The 4964-nt window shown below is 42.5% G+C and overlaps 2 non-coding genes across 2 annotated transcripts; both read right to left on the bottom strand.

Moving 5' to 3' along the window:
- Nucleotides 1-3056: 3056 nt before the first annotated feature.
- Nucleotides 3057-3131, bottom strand: LOC123150792 (small nucleolar RNA SNORD36). Its single transcript, XR_006475356.1, has one exon. It is a non-coding gene; the product is annotated as a small nucleolar RNA SNORD36 (small nucleolar RNA).
- A 191-nt stretch (nucleotides 3132-3322) lies between these two features.
- Nucleotides 3323-3402, bottom strand: LOC123150787 (small nucleolar RNA SNORD36). Its single transcript, XR_006475350.1, has one exon. It is a non-coding gene; the product is annotated as a small nucleolar RNA SNORD36 (small nucleolar RNA).
- Between the last annotated feature and the right edge of the window lie 1562 nt (nucleotides 3403-4964).

Here is a 4964-nt window from a genome sequence, read left to right as displayed (position 1 = left end):
AAATAACGGGCATGCCTACAACCGGTCTATGTATCTTAGCATCAGGTTTAGCAATATTAGCAGCTTCCTCACAGAAATAAATAACATGCCCATCTATATTATCAGCCAAGAGATCTTTAACCATAGCAATACTAGGTTCAACTTTAATTTTCTCAGGAGGTGTATATGTTCTAGTATTACTTACGAACCACAGTTGAAGCTTGAGCATTATCCTTTATCCTAACAGGGAAAGGTGGTTTCTCAACATAAGTAGTAGGAACAATAGGATCATTATAAGTGATAGTCTTTTCTTCAACTGTAACAGGTGCAACTACTTTTACTTCAACAGGAGATCAACATGAGTAGCAAAAGATTCACAGAAAGAAGATACAATCTCATAGTCAAGCCCATATTTAGTGTTAAATCCACGAAAAGCATCGGTATCCATAAAATATTTAACACAATAAAACGTAGGTGTCATACCTGACTCCTTACCATCGTCGGAACCCCAATCTTCAGAGTTGCTTTTAATTCTTTCCAATAAGTCCCATTTGAATTCAATAGTCTTCAACATATAAGAACAAGCACAGGAAGTATCAAGCATGGTGCGATCATTGAGAGAAAGCCGAGCATATTTTTTTTGAATAATCATATCTATTGAGAGCTCATGATTGGGGCATGAATATAACATTGAATTAAGCCTCCCCCAAGCTTGGGCGATGCTTTCTCCTTCGCGAGGCCAAAAATTATATATATAATTACGATCACGATGAACAAGATGCATAGGATAGAACTTCTGGTGCAATTCCAATTTCAATCGTTTATAGTTCCAAGATCCCATATCATCACATAGCCTATACCATGTCAATGCATCTCCCTTCAAAGATAAAGGGAAGACCTTCCTCTTAACAAGATCATCGGGTATACCTGCAAGCTTAAATAATCCACAAACTTCATCCACATAGATAAGGTGTAAATCGGGAAGCAATGTTCCATCTCCCGCAAAGGGATTAGCTAGCAGTTTCTCTATCATACCTGAAGGAATCTCAAAGTAAACATTTTCAGTAGGTTCAGTAGGTTGAGGAGCAACTCTTTTCTCTACAGGTCGGGGCGAAGATGCCCCCAACAAGCCCCTCAAAGGATTAGTTTCCATAGTAACAAGTGACAGAAAATTTCAGCACACTATATAAATGTTTCCTTACCAAGTTCCACTCACCAAAGGCGCTTCACTCCCCGGCAATGGCACCAGAAAAGAGTCTTGATGACCCACAAGTATAGGGGATCTATACTAGTACTTTTGATAAGTAAGAGTGTCGAACCCAACGAGGAGCAGAAGGAAATGACAAGCGGTTTTCAGTAATGTGTTCTCTGCAAGCACTGTAATTGTAGGTAACAGATAGTTTTGTGATAAGGTAATTTGTAACGGGTACCAAGCAATGAGAGTAAATAAGGTGCAGCAAGGTGGCCAAATCCTTTTTATAGCAAAGGACAAGCCTAGACAAATTCTTATAATGAGAAAAGCGCTCCCGAGGACACATGGGAATTATCATCAAGCTAATTTTCATCACGCTCATATGATTCGCGTTCGTTACTTTGATAATTTGATATGTGGGTGGACCGGTGCTTGGGTACTGCCCTTTCTTGAACAAGCATCCCATTTATGATTAACCCCTATTGCAAGCATCCGCAACTACAAAATAAGTATTAAGGTAAACCTAACCATAGCATGAAACTAGTGGATCCAAATCAGCCCCTTACGAAGGAACGCATAAACTAGGGTTTAAGCTTCTGTCACTCGAGCAACCCATCATCTACTTATTACTTCCTAATGCCTTCCTCTAGGCCCAAATAATGGTGAAGTGTCATGTAGTCGACGTTCACATAACACCACTAGAGGAAAGACAACATACATCTTATCATAATATCGAACGAATACCAAATTCACATGACTACTAATAGCAATACTTCACCCATGTCCTCAGGAACAAACGTAACTACTCACAAAGCATATTCATGTTCATGATCATAGGAGTATTAATATGCATTAAGAATCTTAACATATGATCTTCCACCACATAAACCAATTAGCATCAACTACAAGGATAATCAACACTACTAGCAACCCACAGGTACCAATTTGTGGTTTTGATACAAATTGGATACAAGAGATGAACTAGGGTTTTGAGAGGAGATGGTGCTGATGAAGATGTTGATGGAGATTGACCCCCTCCCGATGAGAGGATCGTTGGTGATGACGATGGTGATGATTTCCCCCTCCCGGAAGGAAGTTTCTCCAGCAGAACAGCTACACCGGAGCCCTAGATTGGTTTCGCCAAGGTTCCGCCTCGTGGCGGCGGAGTTTCGTCCCGTAAGCTTGCTTATGATTTTTTCCAGGGTAAGAGACTTCATATAGCAGAAGATGGGCACCGGAGGGTCACTAGGGGGCCCACGAGACAGAGGCGTGCGCCCAGTAGGGGTGGGCGCGCCCCCCCACCCTCGTGGCCAGGGTGTGGGCCCCCTCTGGTACTTCTTTCGCTCAATAATTCTTTTTATTTCCAAAAATGACTTTTGTGGAGTTTCAGGACTTTTGGAGCTGTGCAGAATAGGTTTCCAATATTTGCTCCTTTTCCAGCCCAGAATCCCAGCTGCCAGCATTCTCCCTCTTCATGTTAAACCTTGAAAAATAAGATAGAGTAGCCATAAGTATTGTGACATAATGTGTAACAACAACCCATAATGCAATAAATATTGATATAAAAGCATGATGCAAAATGGACGTATCAAAAGCCTCAGCGGTCTAAATGTTCAGCACACCATGATCAGATCACCGACGAGCAGGACCCGATACGACCCATACACAGCAACTATGAAAAAATAACAGGATCAAGCAGAGGGAGGCGGGTACCTTCTGGTTGACAAGGTTGAACGCCCTTTTGTGCACCCGCATCTCAAACCGATCCCAGGTGTTGGCACCTATTTTACCAAAACAGGATAACATAGTTACACTCTATTTACTTTCAAATCATCACAAGAAACTACAACACAACAAGAGTAGCAGATGACTCATTTGTGATGGCTGGGTATCAGGTTTAAAAAGCTCGATTTTGAAACATCAAATGTACCAGAATAATCATATGAATCATCATTTGCTCAGCCCATCTACCAAGTGCAACTACTTCATCATTCTAGGTAAATTAATATGTTAAATGACTAAAATTAGTAGTATGCTACAATCATATGGTACTGGTTAAAAAATGTGACCTGAGGACTACACTTGAACACATCACTTGCAATGCCTACTGGAAGGAGCAAGTGTATAGAAGAAAACAAACATTACACAGGCTGGCCATCAGTCTTAAAAACCTCGATTTTGTATTCCTCAAAGAGAATCTCAGGAATATGTTGTTTTAGCATTATCTGACCAACCAATCCATCATTTTTTAGAGAAATCACTATAGAAATTTCCTATGCCCAATTGACCAGCTAGATTTAATGCATTTAATAAAATGGATTGCTTCTAGCTGCTGTAGTAACGACATGTAAGTTCCATTAGGCCATGATCAAGTACTCCAAACCATTGCATGCTTTGCAAAATAAAATACTAGATGAATCTCACTAACAGGAGCATTAGGTGATTTATGGAACAAAACATGGTAGTGTATATCTGAAGACAGGTGCTGCTTGCCAATGTTCTCCGCATAACTATAGGCTGACCTATAGTTATGCGGAGAACATCGGCAAGCAGCACCTGTCTTCAGACATTGTTGGCTTGCAGCCGCAGGTATCCTTGCTTCAAGTCAGGTCTAGGAACTCTTTGTGTGCAGATCAAGGAAGAATAGCAGCCTCGGTCGTCCAGCCACACTTCACTGCAGGAAAACAAACAAATGTCAGAATCATCTTAGTAGAAACATAGTAAGAAAAACTTCTAAATGGACACTAGCAGCAAAATGAGCATTGTGCAGCAAAAAAGCAAGAAGGAGCTAATGGCCTAGGAACTACTAGTAGCACAGTGAAACGAGGTGAGTATGGTAGATCTAGGCGGCTGGATACATATGAACTAGTATAGGCAGGCAGCGGCATCTCTTCTCTGAATCTCATGTCCCTGCCCCCACGATGACCGATTTACTAGGTGTTGGTTGCAAGCAGCGAATCACCGGATGGTCTTGTCACCATTCGTCTGGCCATCAGGCTACAACAGGGAACAATAAGGTGTTTAGTTGGATGCAGATCATAATTTCAGAACACATCAAAACTGACCATGGAAAGCATGATAATGGCCTAAGTAGATCTGAGATTTCACACAAAAGTGGCAACTAAACTAGTGCAGAAGTGTATTCATGTCTCCTGAATAGTACGATCCTAGGACTCGAATTTCATATTAGATCTAAAATACAAAACAAAATGACTAAACTTCACAAGTCGGAGGCTTAAATTAGGGACTATGAACAGTTCATGTTCCTGACCAATTCAGAAGGGTCGCGCGGATCAAACACTAATTGCCGCATCCTCGCGTGAAAACAACTAGACCTACACGGAAAGGTAATCGAGTAATCCCATCACAGCTCAAATCGCGCATCAATTACAGCCTAAATTTTCCAAACCAGAGAAGATCCACGATGGGAAACCTTCTTCAACCAATCAACACATCCGAGCAACCGCATACGAGTTGACATGAGAAGGGGCCAGAGGCGGGAGATGGGGTATGACGAACCTGGATGCCGTGCTCGAGGCAGTAAATTTCCCAGCACGCGTTGCCGACCTGGATGACGGCCTGCCCATGGTGGTGAGTACTCACGAGGAGGGTGCGGGTGGCGAACTCGACGCCGATGGTGGATTTGGACTCGAGGTAGAACGCATTGCGGGTGAAGCGGGAGAGGATGTTGGACTTGCCGACGCCAGACGCCGGAGTCATTGTCCAGCTGGTGCGCCATGTGTTTCCGTTGATGCCCGCCGATGCGGATCCTACACCAACCACGCGGCCGAGA

This window comes from Triticum aestivum, chromosome 1B, assembly GCF_018294505.1.
Source record: "Triticum aestivum cultivar Chinese Spring chromosome 1B, IWGSC CS RefSeq v2.1, whole genome shotgun sequence".
NCBI lineage: Eukaryota > Viridiplantae > Streptophyta > Magnoliopsida > Poales > Poaceae > Triticum > Triticum aestivum.
Note: the sequence above shows the minus strand (reverse complement) of the source record. Positions and strands in the feature narration are given on the sequence as shown.